Here is a 14564-nt window from a genome sequence, read left to right on the forward strand (position 1 = left end):
GAAGATCCCCTGGAGGAGGGCCTGGCAACCCGCTCCAGTCTTCTTGCCTGGAGAACCCCATGGACAGGGGAGCCTGGAGGGCTACAGCCCATGGGGTCACAAAGAGTCGGGCATGACTGAAGTGACTGAGCACAGGACGCACACGTGCGGTGGGCGCACACACGCACACACACAAACACACACACACATACACACACACGGGTAAGCGGGGCTCTGCACAGCAAACCATTTTCTGAAAGAAGAGGGGAGGGGATTTCTTTCTCTCTTTTTGGGTACAAAGATCCTGCATGCTGCATGGCACCGCCAAAAAAAGAGAGAAGTTAACTTCTTCCACTTGGTAGGGGTTTCAGTATCTACAAAACAGCTCAAAGGACATGGCTCAGAATATTATATATATAGGCCATAAGGTGGATCTGAAGATCCTTGCCGGGGTCCAGCCCCAGCTGATCCAGGGTATTCGAAGGAGAGACAGCATAGGCGAGGGTCAGGAAACAACTGCTTAATTAAACGTTAATTAAGGAAAAGAATAAGGATAGCTCAGTAGGAAAATTCAGTGGAGAAAAGAGGCTGAGTAGCTTGGTTTACGCGGGGGACCAATAAAACTTCAAGACAAGAAGCTTGCACCACTTACGTAGGCCACAGGCGTCCTTCCGTTCTCCCAAAGGAGAGGAGACACTGAGGCCTCCCCGGTCGGATCTTAGAAGCCCAGGCATAATTAGTAAGCATGGTGGGTTCCGCGCTCCAGATGGAGACTCAACCAGAGTGAGAGAGAGAGAGAGACATGGGGAGACCAGTCTTTCGAGGAACTGATCCCAATTCTTTATTTTCCATGGTCTACTTTTATACACTGAGATGTTATGCAAAAGTCACGCGGGGTCAGCAGTCCTGACTTTTATCAAAGTCAGGTGCTTCATACAAATGTATACAGAGGTCTTAGGGGTGTTACATCATCTTCTGGCCAGGGGGCCTGCTGACAATTTACGACCCTCTCCTTGTGACAGCGGTCAGTCAACCAGGACACTTATTTCTCCAGGGGTGATTATTCTTAAAACAGACGCCACCCAAATAAAGTTACATTCCTATAGGGTGAGGGTGTAGTGGGTTTTAGTTAAGGAAAGAATTTACTTAGCCTAAGGTCTAACGTGATTGATATCAAAGGTTAATACTTATTTCTTTTATATATTCATTAATGTGTGTAAGGGCAGGGGATGTGGAGACTTAGCAGTAAACATTGGCTCAACAAATGAAAAAACCCTTCACCAATACAATTTCTAATCAGCCCATTATACTTATACTAATAATTTTCTAACTTTTCTAAAGAACCTGTTTTTAGAAGGTTTAAAGCATCTCGTGCCTCTCACAGTTGGGAGGCTGTGAGCAATCACATGTGGCCGGACAAGCCTGTCAGGCAGGCTAGAGAACCTTCAGAGGAGTTTGTAGGTTAAAACACTCCTATCACGCCCAGGAATTATTATTAACTGGAGCTCTAAGTTAACTCCTTCTCCGAAAGAGGTGGTGGGGGACAGCCCCCCGTAAAGCCAGAGGTGTAGGTGAGAGCACAAAGTAGTAAAGTAGGCAGGCTCTGGTTATGGGGGTAGATGCTCGAGGATTTCCAGGGGGACTCCTGAGGCTCGATCCCGCCTTTGCGTATGTCAAGCCTCCTTCCTCATGACCTTTGCCATGGGCGGAGTGCCTCACGCCGGCCCCCAACAGATCCTGAGTTTGTTTTATCTCTAAACTATTATTTTTCCTTGTTTGACTATTTTTCTTTGATTCTACTAATTTTTTTTTTTCATTTCTCTGATTAAATTTGCTCTTTGGAACTCAGAGAAGGCCTAGGAAGCCAAAGCTTTTCTACAAACAGGAGGCAGGGGATACAGCAGGGTCCTGCTCAGTCACCACACCTCTCTCGACTCCTGCATTCATTAAGTCACTCATTCATTGAGCACCCACCATGAGTTGCGTCCTGTCCTGGGACCAGGAGCACAGCAGTGAACAAGACAGAGACTGAACCCTCCAGGATCACAGTGTAGTTGGGGGAAGGGTGCAGGACAGACAGTTATCAGCACGAATCAGCTGGGCTTCCAGATAAACTACAGGACACCCAGTAGAACTTCAGATAAACAGTGAATAATTTTCCACGTTCCAAGCAATACTCTGGGGTGATTATCCATTGTTGATCTGAAATTCAAATTAAACTGCGTGTCTTGGCTTTTTACATGCCTAGGTATTTTCAGTTAGTAACAATCTGAGGAAACTGAGCTAGTGTGACTTTTGTGTTATGGAGTGCTGGGGGCTGGGGTCTGCCTTAGCCAGGTTGTCAGGGAGCTGAGACCTGAATTAGGGGGGAGGCCCCCACCCCAGACTCCACCTCTAACCCATTCAACTCCGATTTCTTCATTTCTTCAGCTGCATCCTGGCTTCTTAAGGTTAGACTCATCACCACTATTACAAGAGAAATCTTAGGGACTTCCCTGGTGGTCCAGTAGATAGAATTCACCTGCCAATGCAGGAGACGGGTTTGATCCCTGGTCCGGGATCTAGAGCCCGTGAATCGCAACAAGAGAGGCGACTGCAAGGAGAACCCTGAGCTCTGCAACTGGAGAAAGCCTGCACGCAGAGACGAAGACCCAGCGCAGCCAAAAATTAATTAAAATAAAAAAAAAAAAACAAACCTTAGAATTCTTCCCAGGAGCCAGGCAAAAGCAGAGAGATTCAGTAACATCTTTTGGGTGGCCCCAAAAGAAAATCTTTGAACAAATTTCAGAACAGAATCAAGCAGTAAATTCATCAGCTGAACCCAAACCCAGACACTGCAACTCAAATCTGACTTCAGAAATGGGGACTACATAAACTGAACTCACAGGAGCCAGGCTATAAAATCACTCACGTTTTAGATGATGGGAAATCTTGTTCAAGAGATTATAAGTGGACTCATGTCCCAGCAAGGTCACGGGAAAAAGCCTATATCTAAGCCTGAGGTTTCTGTGGACATGAGAGAATCCTAGAGGAGAGGATTACCCCAGAATGACTTGGGAAGTCAACCCCAAAATTTGCTTGGGGTGGCAAAATCTTTGACATATGAGCCCACATCCCTTAAGCATGATAAGAATTGAGTTTAAAAAAAAATACAGAATCAAAAATATAGTAGTTACATATTTGCGTTAAGAAATTACAGGTGCTGACACCTCCCTGGTGGCTAAGACTGTGTGCCCCCAGTGAAGGAGGCCCAGGTTCAATTCCTGGTCAGGGAACTAGATCCCACATGCCCCAACTTGAAAGATCCCTCGTGCCGCAGCTAAGACCCAGTTCAGCCAAGTAAGTAATTAAAAATAAAGAAATTTTTTTTTCAAAGAAATAATGGGTGCCAAAGTATATTAGACATGGCAAGGGCATCCGAACTCTCTTAGAAACTTCATTTAACCTCATGTTAAATTGCTCAAGTTCCTAAGAAAACAAAAATCTTGGCCATATGTGAATATAATTATAATGCTACATTGCTTTCCAATCTTAGAGGCAAAAAATGTTAAAAGACTCATAATGAGATCAAATAAAACAAAGAGAGATAATGTCCAAGATTTTAAAAAAAAAGGTTCATGCTTGAAATCTTAAATATTTGTAATATTTAAAAGAATATGCTCTATGGGAATAGCAGATTAGTCTTTAAGTTTCTAATTTAACATGCATAAATGAATCACTGATTGATTTAGACTTCTGATTTTCAAGTCAGAATCTTACTAAATTTGTCAACAGTACTAGAATAGCTATGAGAATTTAAATTCACCTCATTCATAAATGTAATTATTGGATTTCTAAGATCTATTTAAGTGCTTGAGTGAGTTTTGTTTGTCATTAAAGCAAGTGAAGTGTTTTGAAAAGAAACAATATGTTAAATTTACATGTAGTTTAAGATGTTTAAGCATATTTAATTAACCATTAATTATTTTTATAATTAATTATAAACACTCATCTAATGTCCCCTTAAAATTATTTTCAAAGTTGCCATATTCATAAAAGAAGCTTTTTAACCTAACTCAAAGGCCAAACATGAGAGTGTTGGATTTATAATAAATTGAACATCATAAACTAATAATTTTTTTAAAGGAAAGGGGAGTCCGAAGACTTTTTTCTACTCAGAAAAGCTACCCTCAAGGGCACCAAAAGCTCACACTAACATTCATGTAACAATAACTACGGAAATTAAAACCAGGCCACCCACTCCCACTGTCCCAGTGACTGTCGGAGGTCCCCAGGCTGTCTGGAGGGACTGGGCCCCTCAGCAAGGCCTGGGGCTCCGGATGCTCAGCTGCCTCCTACGGACGAAGGTCCTCCGGGCCTCAGCCCTCCTGGGCAATGCCCTGTCCAGTCCGGCCCACCAGGGGCAGCTGCAGCGAGTCTGGGCCGGGGGCTCTAGGTGACTAATGTCCTCTCATCCTCTTAACAAACATGTGAAGAAGATATTTTCAATCGTCTGCATTTTCAGGTGGCAACGTGGAAAGGTCAGGACACAGGCAAAGCAGCACTAGGGTCCAACCAGGCGGCCCGACTCCAGGGTTCTCCCGGCTGCGACACGCCAAGCTCCCCCCTGAAGACAACAACCCCTCCGATAACAGACTCAGAACGAGCCCCTTCCCTCTCTGAGCGCTAAGAGGTCACGGCAAGCTCCCCCCTGAAGAAAGCAACCCCTCCAATAACTGCGCAGAAGCGCTGAGCGGCTGAGGGTTTTGTGTGCTTGGCACCCCTGCTGGAAGCTGGGCATATGGCACAGCCATTCACAGCCGCTCAGAAAAGCACTCGCCTGAGATTTCTACCCAGGAGAGGGACAGAAAGATCCCCAAGCCCCACGGCTTCTAGAACTCACCCCGGAAAGTCTTTCGACCTCCAACCTGCCCCCAAGGTCAGCTCCACTGTCCCACCTAGACGCTCGTCCCTTGCCACTTGGAGCACAGCCTCCCACCTGCTCTCGGGAGTCCCTCCCACCTACCACCACCTGCAGCAGAGAGTTCTACTTTCCATGGCTCACCACTGCCCAGAGAATCCAGCCAGAATTCTCTCTGGCCTGGCACTCGAGGCCTCCATAGCTTAGCCGCGGACAGTCTTCCTGGCCTAGTCCCCGAAACATCCCCCCATAGCTGACCCAGAGCTTCCACCTTCCCTTTCCTTGGCTGTGCTTGGCCTCCTGACAGAAAGGCCCCTCCCCCACCTCTGCTTGTCAAACTCCTACCCAACCTTCACAGGTGAGCGCAAAGGCCACCTCTTCCAGGAAGCCTTTCCTTCTTTCCTTAGCTTGAATTAACTTTTCCTTTCTCTGTTGAAGCAGAGGCTGTACATACCAGTCAGACTCCTAACAGCACTTGTATCTCTGCCTGGAGGTTTTCTTTATGAGCAGACAACAGACCAGGAGTGCTGGGAACTACCCCAGCCCCCACCCAGACACAGCCCTCTACCCGTGATTCAGTTGGAGGGTGGAGGATGAACACCCCAGCTCCCTCACCCCTCGCTGGAACAACTTTGAGTTGTTTTTCAGTCGCTCAGTCATGTCCGACTCTCTGCGACCCCATGGACTGCAGCACGCCAGGCTTCCCTGTCCTTCACCATTTCCCAGTTTGCTCAAGCTCATGTCCGCTCGGTGTTACTGCTCCACGAGCTGCAGTAGCCTGCCAAGGTAAATCAGCTGCTGTCCTTATTAATTCCTTAACGTTTACGCATTCACTTCTCATTCTCCTACTGGTGTTTTCTGGGACTGCCTCCCAAACAAACAACTTGTGCTGAATTCCTGCCATGGGATGTGCTTCCCAGGGACCCCTCGCTATGCCGTCTGGGCATCCCCATTCTGGTGCTTAGCTGATGCCTTTGCTGCAGCTCTGCTCAGCAGGGGCCTTTTGTGACGACCATTAAAGCCACAGGCAAGTGACTTACTTCCCTGGTGGTCCAGTGGTTAAGCCTCTGTGCTCGCAATGCAGGGGGCTGGGGTTCCATCCCTGGTCAGGCAACTGGATCCCACATGCCAACTAAGTAAGACCCAACACAGTCAAGTTAAGCAAATAAATATATTAAAAAAATTTTTTTTTAATCACAGGCAAGATGAATCCAGCACTTTCTACTTTTTCTTAGCCCTATATATGTATTATTTCATTTAAACCTCATGACAACCTGGGAAGTAGCGATCATGGTTATCCCATTTCACAGATGAGAAAATCAAGACTCAAGTAAAATGACTTTTCCAAGGTCTCTAAAGCCAGCAAGTGTCAGAGCTGAGGCTTAAATCCAAGAGGACTGCCTCTAGAGATGGGGCATTTAACCATCTCATGAGGTGGAGCAGGAATAATTATAGCACCCGTGTCCAGGTAGTTAGAAACGCCTGTTCTTATAAGAGGGTGTGTGTGTGCATGCACCTGCTCCTGCCCAGCCCAACGCGTGGCACATGCTCAGTGACTATTTATCTCACTGATTATTTATCAAGTGCTTGTCAGAGTGAATCAACAACTCAACAACCAAGGCCCCAGGACCAAGGCCTTATGACAAGAAGACCTGTGAAAAGGACGAAGCTCACGGGGCCTGCTGTGCTCTCAGCAGGCTTGTGCAGGGCGCTGCCGCTCTTTCAGCCTCACTCCCCCTTCTCTGGGTCCCAGGTGGCTCAGTGGGTAAAGATTTGCGTGCAGTGCAGGAGACGCAGGCAGATGTGGGCTCCATCCTCACTTGCCCCTCTGTCCAGGGAGAGGGCCCCCCTCTAAGGATTCACACCAAATCCCTGAACCCTGACCCCAGCCCCCTGTGGGAGATAGGGTCCCAAAAGCCAGACAAAGGAGCTAAGTGAGGCTGGGCCGAGGCAGCAGGCATTCTTGCGGGATCAGCTTCTTGCAGGCTAGGTGAGGAAGAAAAAACAAAAACGCCTCCCTCCTTCCTGCTTCTAAAGTGGGGATCTGGCGCCACCTCGTGGGCACCACCTCTTCCCACCTCCACCTTTTCTGGTCTGCATCTGCTTACCATAGACTCCACTGATGCCCTCGGGGACTCCAGAGCAATTCCACTCTCCTCACCAAATATGTACTTACTGTGCCCAGGCGCCGGAGCTCAACCCAGGAGCGATGATCACAGACAAGGTACCAACAGTTCCTGCCTAACAGTTTAGAAGCGTCTGGACCAGCACTTCCCAGTAGAAATCTAATGCAACTCACAAGTTCATGCCTCGTGCACTTTTAAATTTTCTAGTAGCCACATTTCAAAATTGATGGGTGAAATTAATTTGAATAATATTTTATGTAATCCAATACATCCAAATTATTATCATTTCAACATGTAGTCAATATGTTTTTAATTACCTTTTCTTTTTCTTACAAACTGTTTGAAACCTGTGTATGTTACATTCACAGAGCATCTCAATTTGGACTAGCCAAATTTCAAGTGCTCAGTGGCCCTGGATGTCAGCAGCTACCTACCATGCTGGACAGCACAGGTCTACACAGACCAGTCAGCCTCCTCTGGCCCTTGGCAGCGCTTCAGAGATTCGACCCATCACGTCTTCTTCAGGTGTACATTTGTAGCTTTGCTTTAGAGGCGTGGAAGGAGTAAGAGGCCAGGTTCCTTCCTCCAACTGAGCTGGGTTTGAATCCCAGCGCTTAGGGACAGGACCACATGCAGGTCATTTCACCCTTTGAAATGTGGAGGAGGCTGCCTCTGGGGTTGTAGCAAGAATGCCTGGCCAGAAGGACACGACCCGTAAATGGGGTGGTGACCTCTGCACCAGAGCCTTAGCCACTTCTTGGCATGGTTGCAGGCATGCGTGCTCAGTCACTTCAGTCGTGTCCGACTCTTTGCAACCTCAGGGACTGTAGCCCACCAGGCTCCTCCGTCCATGGGATTCTCCAGGCAAGAATCCTGCCGTGGGTTGCCCTTTCCTTCTCCGGGGGATCTTCCCGACCCAGGGGTTGAACCCATGTCTCTTATGTCTCCTGCATTGGCAGGCAGGTTCTTTACCACTAGCGCCATCTGGGAAGCCCTCTGGCATGGTTAATGATGGTTAATTTTACATGTCAATGTGGCTTGGCTTTGGCTCCCCAGTTGTCTAGTCAGACACAGACTAGGTGTTGCTGTGCAGGTCAGGAAGCAACAGTTAGAACTGGACATGGAGCAACAGACTGGTTCCAAATAGGAAAAGGAGTACATCAAGGCTGTATATTGTCACCCTGTTTATTTAACTTATATGCAGAGCACATCATGAGAAATGCTGGGCTGCAAGAATCCCAAGCTGGAATCAAGATTGCCGGGAGAAATATCAATAACCTCAGATATGCAGATGATACCACCCTTATGGCAGAAAGCGAAGAGGAACTAAAAAGCCTCTTGATAAAGGTGAAAGTGGAGAGTGAAAAAGTTGGCTTAAAGCTCAACATTCAGAAAACGAAGATCATGGCATCCGGTCCCATCACTTCATGGGAAATAGATGGGGAAACAGTGGAAACAGTGTCAGACTTTCTTTTTCTGGGCTCCAAAATCACTGCAGATGGTGACTGCAGCCATGAAATTAAAAGACGCTTACTCCTTGGAAGGAAAGTTATGACCAACCTAGACAGCATATTCAAAAGCAGAGACATTACTTTGCCAACAAAGGTTCGTCTAGTCAAGTCTATGGTTTTTCCTGTGGTCATGTATGGATGTGCGAGTTGGGCTGTGAAGAAGGCTGAGCGCTGAAGAATTGATGCTTTTGAACTGCGGTGTTGGAGAAGACTCTTGAGAGTCCCTTGGACTGCGAGGAGATCCAACCAGTCCATTCTAAAGGAGATCAGCCCTGGGATTTCTTTGGAAGGAATGATGCTAACGCTGAAACTCCAGTACTTTGGCCACCTCATGCAAAGAGTTGACTCATTGGAAAAGACTGTGATGCTGGGAGGGATTGGGGGCAGGAGGAGAAGGGGATGACAGAGGATGAGATGGCTGGATGGCATCACTGATTCGATGGACGTGAGTCTCAGGGAACTCCGGGAGTAGGTGATGGACAGGGAGGCCTGGCGTGCTGCGATTCATGGGGTCACAAAGAGTCGGACACGACTCAGCGACTGATCTGATCTGAAGATTTAAATCCGTAGATTCTGTGTAAAGCAGGTTGCCCTCCCCACCACCACCGCCTCATACTGTGGATGATGGGCTTCATCCAATCAGTTGAAGGCCTTATGAGCAAAGACTGAGGTTTCCAGAAAAAGAAGAAATTCTGCCTCAAGAATACATCACACAGGGACTTCCCTGGTGGTCCAGTGGCTGAGACTCCGTCCTCCCAGTGCAGGGGCCCAGGTACGACCCCTGGTCTGGGAACTAGATCCCACGTACGACAACTGAAGACCCCGCATACTGCAACTAAGACCCAGTGAGGCCAAATAAATATCTTTAAAGGTGGGGAGGAGGGGACTTCCTGGAGGTTCCATGATTCAGAGTCCGCCTCCCCATGCCGGGCACACAGGTCTGAGCCCTGGTAGGGCTCACATGCCATGGGGCTTCTAAGCCCTCACTCCACACTACTGAGCCCAGGCCACAGCTAGAGAGAAGCCTGTGCTCGTGGATGAAAGCACCCGCACGCCACAGCAACTCAGACCCAACGCAGCCAAATAAATAAATTAATTAAAAAAGAAGAAAACATCATAGAAACCCTGCCTGAATTTCCAGCCTGCAGATTTCAGACTCAAGAGTGCAGCATCAACTCTCCCCGAATTGCCAGCCAGCCTGCCTACTCGACAAACGTCAGCATGGCCAGCCGCGACCATGGCATGAAGCAATCCCTTAAAGTAGACGTCTGTAGGTGGCAGCAGCCCCGGAAGGCTTTGAAGGACGAGTTAGAGCAGGACACGCGCGCCTCGTTCTGACACCTATGGTATTAGCGGCTGCAGAACAACCTTGCTCCAGCCGCTGGCATTAATCGTGCCACACCCCGGCCCTGTAACTGTGTGACTCGCTCAGTCCTGTCTGACTCTTTGTGACCCCACGGACTGTAGCCCGCCAGGCTCCTCTGTCCATGGAACTTTCCAGGCAAGAATAGTGGAGTGGGTAGCCATTCCCTTCTCCAGGGGAGCTTTCTAACTCAGGGATCGAACCTGGATTTCCTGCATTGCAGGCAGATTCTTGACCATCTGATCCACCAGGGAAGCCCCAGCCCTGCTCTCCCCCTAAATGAAATATCCAGCAAGAGCAAGGGCTGGGACAGAAGGAGAATGACTCCCTCATCCCAGAGCCCGTCCTTCACTGGCTGGCCAGAGACCCCTTACAGGTGGGATGAGAGGGTGGGCTTGGCTGGGGAAAGGGGCTATGAGGGCCCAAAGAGAGACCCAGGATGTGGGGAGCTGCTCTTGAGGGCAGAGTTGAGGGTGGAGGAGGTCCCTGGGCCCAGAGAAGCTGCCTTGGGAACAATGACCCAGGCCCCATCACCTCACCACTCTGGCCTCCTGTCAGAACTCCTGTTGAATTCAGCCCTGCATGGCAGGCAGAGTGGTCTTTCTAAAGCATCCACCATGTCACTGCTGTGTTTCAGGGTCCTTCCTCGGCTCTCCTGTGACGGCCCAGGCCCATCACCTCACTGCTCTGGCTGGCCTCCCATCAGAACCTGTGGACTTCGGCTCACACGGCAGCCACAGTGATTTTCCTAAAGCACGTATCAGGTCATTGCCACATTTCAAGGTCCTTCCCCAGCTTTCCTGTGACCTTGAGATAAAGTCAAAAGTCCTTTACGTGACATAAGATCAGGCCTGGTGTGACATGGCCATGGCAGGCCAGCCTCTCCCCATCCTCAGCCTGGCCAGATGGAACTCCCTGGGCCCTTCCGTGTGTGCATTTCCCTCTGTCACCAACACCTTTCCCGTCTTCCCCTCCCCATAGTCAGCCCACCCCTCCGGGGCCACCCAGCTCCACGCCCTTGGTCTGCATGGCGCCTGCGTCCCCTCTCTGGACCCCTGGGGCCCTGCTCAGTGGCCCCTCCAGAGCTTCCGTATTTAAGGACTTTAGACATAGCCATCTGCTTGGGTGGCTTCAGGGGGGCCTGAAGATGATCACAGGGCCCCCCACCCGTGCCCTCCCCTCCCTCGAGGCCACAGCTGTACGGCGGCTGCTGTCCAGCTCTCGGACCACCTGGTACCCGGGGCAGCCTGGCACACAGGGCTTCACTGAATCCTGCCTGCTGCTCCCTACCCTGGGTCGCTCCGTCTGCAGTCTGGCTGGGACACCCTGCACCCATCCTTATGTTCTCTGAGTCTCCTCAGCTTATTAGAACCCTGCTTTGGTTTGCAAACTATGAAGTCCTAGACAATGTGAATGGGGATTGATGCCAAAATCTTGGTTCCCTGTTCACCGATGCTGAAAAGAAATAAGGACACAGATTGGAGGGAAAATAAAAAAGGAAGAGGGGTTTCATTCTTTGCCAGGCAAAGGGGACACCGGCTTGCTAGCGCCTCAAGAGACGTGCCCTCCTCCCTGGGGAACAGGGGAGCCTTCATATCCTCATGAAGGTCCTGCTTTTTTTTTCCTTTTGCAGAACTTCAAACCAGCCACAGCTGGCATCAGGTAACTCGGTAACTGGGGTTGGTCTTTTCCGAGTTACCAGCCCACGACCTTCTTTCTAAAATGAAGAACGCTGTGAGAGGCTTGGGGGTGGAGAACGCCAGGTGCAGAGCGCACTTCGGCGGGGTCAGGGCGGCGTCGGCTGTGAAGGGCGAGTCCAGCTACAACCGTGCTAGCTGTTCTCACTGTTGTTTCAGTTGCTGTTATTTAGTCACTAAATTGTGTCCAACTCTCTGTGGCCCCATGGACTGTAGCCCGCCAGGCTTCTCTGTTCATGAGATTCCCCAGGCAGAAATACTGGAGTGAGGTGCCATTTCCTTCAGGGGATCTTCCCAAGCAGGCATCGAACCCGGTGGCTTCTTTACTGCTGAGCCACCAGAGAAGCCCAAAGAAGAACCAAGACTGCTTAACTCTCTCAGGCCTGCTTATGTTGTTTGCCTAGCCTGTTCATTATGTCCTTGTTTTCCTTGTTTATTAGAAAAGAAGGGCTTCCCAGGGGGCTCAGTGGTAAGAAATCCGCCTGCAATGCACGACATGCGGGCTTGATGCAATGCATTGGATCCCTGGTTCTGGAAAATTCTGTGATGAAGGAAATGGCAATCCACTCCAATATTCTTGCCTGGGAAATCCCATCGACCGAGGGAGCTAGGCAGACAACAGTCCATGGAGCTGAAAAGGACTCAGACAACTTAACGACCAAACAAAATCTGAAAAGTCTCATTTTTGTTTGAGAAAAGTCACACTTCTGTGTTTGCTGCAGCAGAATGAATGCCTGCTTGGGACGCACTGCAGAGGTTCTTAAAGTGTGTCATTAAATAACACGTACAGTTCGAAGACAGTTTTTATAAAAACTTAACTATATACAAGCGTAGAAAAGAATTACCATCTACTAGAACTTGAGTCTGTGGTCCTGATGTGCTAAGCATTTTGCTCGGTGTCCGCTGGTTATTCCTTACAGCCCTGTGGGCTGGGCGCTGCTAGTATTTCCTGTACAGAGGAAGAAACCGAGGCCCAGAGACGTCCCCTAGCTCCTCAGGCGCTGAACTGGACTTGACCCCAGGTTTGCCAAGTCCAAAAGCCACGCATGCTCTCACCTCCAGGCCGATTGGTGCCTCTGTGCAAATTAGGGATATTATTAGCTCCCAGCTCACAGGGCTGTTGCGAGGATTAAATGAGCTAAGAGGTGTCAAGCCCTAGAGAAGTTCCTGGCATAGCCCGAGGGCTCAGTAAGCGTGATCGTGTACAGCAGCATCTCACTGCCTCTGCGTGGGCCCTGTGAGATCACCCCCTAAAATGTTCACAGTGGTCATCCCTCTCCTGGGGTCGTGGGGGACCTTTTATAAAACTTTTTCCAAATGATCAGGTAGGGGAATTCCCTGGCAGTCCCGAGGTTAGGACTGTGAGCTTCCTGTGCAGGGGGCACCAGTTTGACCCCTTGTTGGGAAAGTAAGATCCTCAAAGTGGCAAGGCACAGTCAAAATAATATTTGACCATAGCATATAATAAGAAATACATATTACTTATGTGTTTCTTTTTAAATTCTTGCCCGTGTGATGCCCTAAGTGAACTTGAGGACAAGGCAGGCCTGTGAGATATCTGGGTCATCTCCCAGCTCCCCTCAAGGCCTGGCACAGATCGCCCCCCAGTATAGGGTCCCAGCAGGGAGCAGCTCAGATGGGCTTCTCCCAGCCCAGATTCTCCGGCCACTTGCGTGGCAGGAGCCAGAGTGAGTCGGGGGTGTGGGGTGCAGGTCGGAGCCAGAACTGGCCCCAGCTAAGCCTGTCCTTTGCTGGCCTTCCCCAAAAGGCACAATGAGGTGCCCCGTGGCTCTTCCTGGCCCCAGGGGAGCAGCCGTGATGGGTGAGACCTCCGGCCCTGAATCCACCAACAGCTGTGACCACTTCAGCTATTTTAAACCCTTGGGCACCCGGAGGCTCCTGTCCCACCAGCCACGCGCTCTGACCCAGCATCACAGGCCCCAAGCCAGGGATGGGAGCCCTGAAGGTGGGTCTGCCAGGCCTGGGTGGGATTTTTTTTTTTTTTTTTTTCAGAAGAGGGAATTTGATTTCTTGAGCACTCGTCTTGTACCAGAGACTGTGCTAATGTTTTCCATACATTGTCACATATCAAGTCATCCTTGTATCTAGGCTGAGAGATCACTTTGTTCACAGATCAGGTAAATGAGGAAAATGAGGTCCCAGGTCCCACAGAGGCACGACTGGGATTAGAGCTTGGGCCTCCTCATCCGCCAGGCAGGGGCCAGCATCCCTCCCTGCTCTCACCCGCTTTGCCCCTACCCCCACCTCACCCACACACACACCCGCACAAGTTGCTTTCCTGGCTCTGTGCTCTTAGGCGCTACGAGACCGACCAAGGGCAAATTCTCGACCGTTTCTGTGGCTCAGTTTCTTCATCTGTAAAGTGGCGGGGTGATTGGGAGGGTATAATGATCTCATTCTAGTACATGAAAAGTGCCACTGGACCAGCGCCCAGCACACGGAAGGAGCGTGCTCAGGGCCGCTGCCCCTCCTTGTCTCCTGGCAGGCGCCACCTTCGCCTGGTTTTCTCTCTCCCCTGCACCTGAGATGGCCCGCCCAGCCTCGGTGGGGGTGCGGTACTGTTCCCCCATTCTGGGCCCCAGCGGGTGACGTGAGGGTGCCGGATTCTATGACCCCCAGGAAGGTGGGTACCCTGGCATATGTCCCGTATCTGCCACATAGTAGGGGCTCGAAACTAATTTTGGTAAAGGACGCCCAGACAAGAGTCCACCCTGGGGGCCTCGGGGTTAGTTCTGAGCTGCACGAATACTGTACTATTTTGGCAGGGGGCCACCCTGCCTTCTGACTGGATGGTGCACTCAGCAACTGCGGGAGCCTGTCAGAAGTTACCAGGTCTTCCCAGGTGTGTGCACCTTGGGGGCAGATGCACGCCCCCAGCCCGACTCAGGCCTTCCCCCTTCCCCAACTGCGTGCCTTCCAGATCTCAGCTACCCGGGAGCAGCTGGGCTCTTGGCCGTCTCCTAACGT

This window comes from Bubalus bubalis, chromosome 2 (genome assembly GCF_019923935.1).
Source record: "Bubalus bubalis isolate 160015118507 breed Murrah chromosome 2, NDDB_SH_1, whole genome shotgun sequence".
NCBI classification, from domain to species: Eukaryota; Metazoa; Chordata; class Mammalia; order Artiodactyla; family Bovidae; genus Bubalus; species Bubalus bubalis.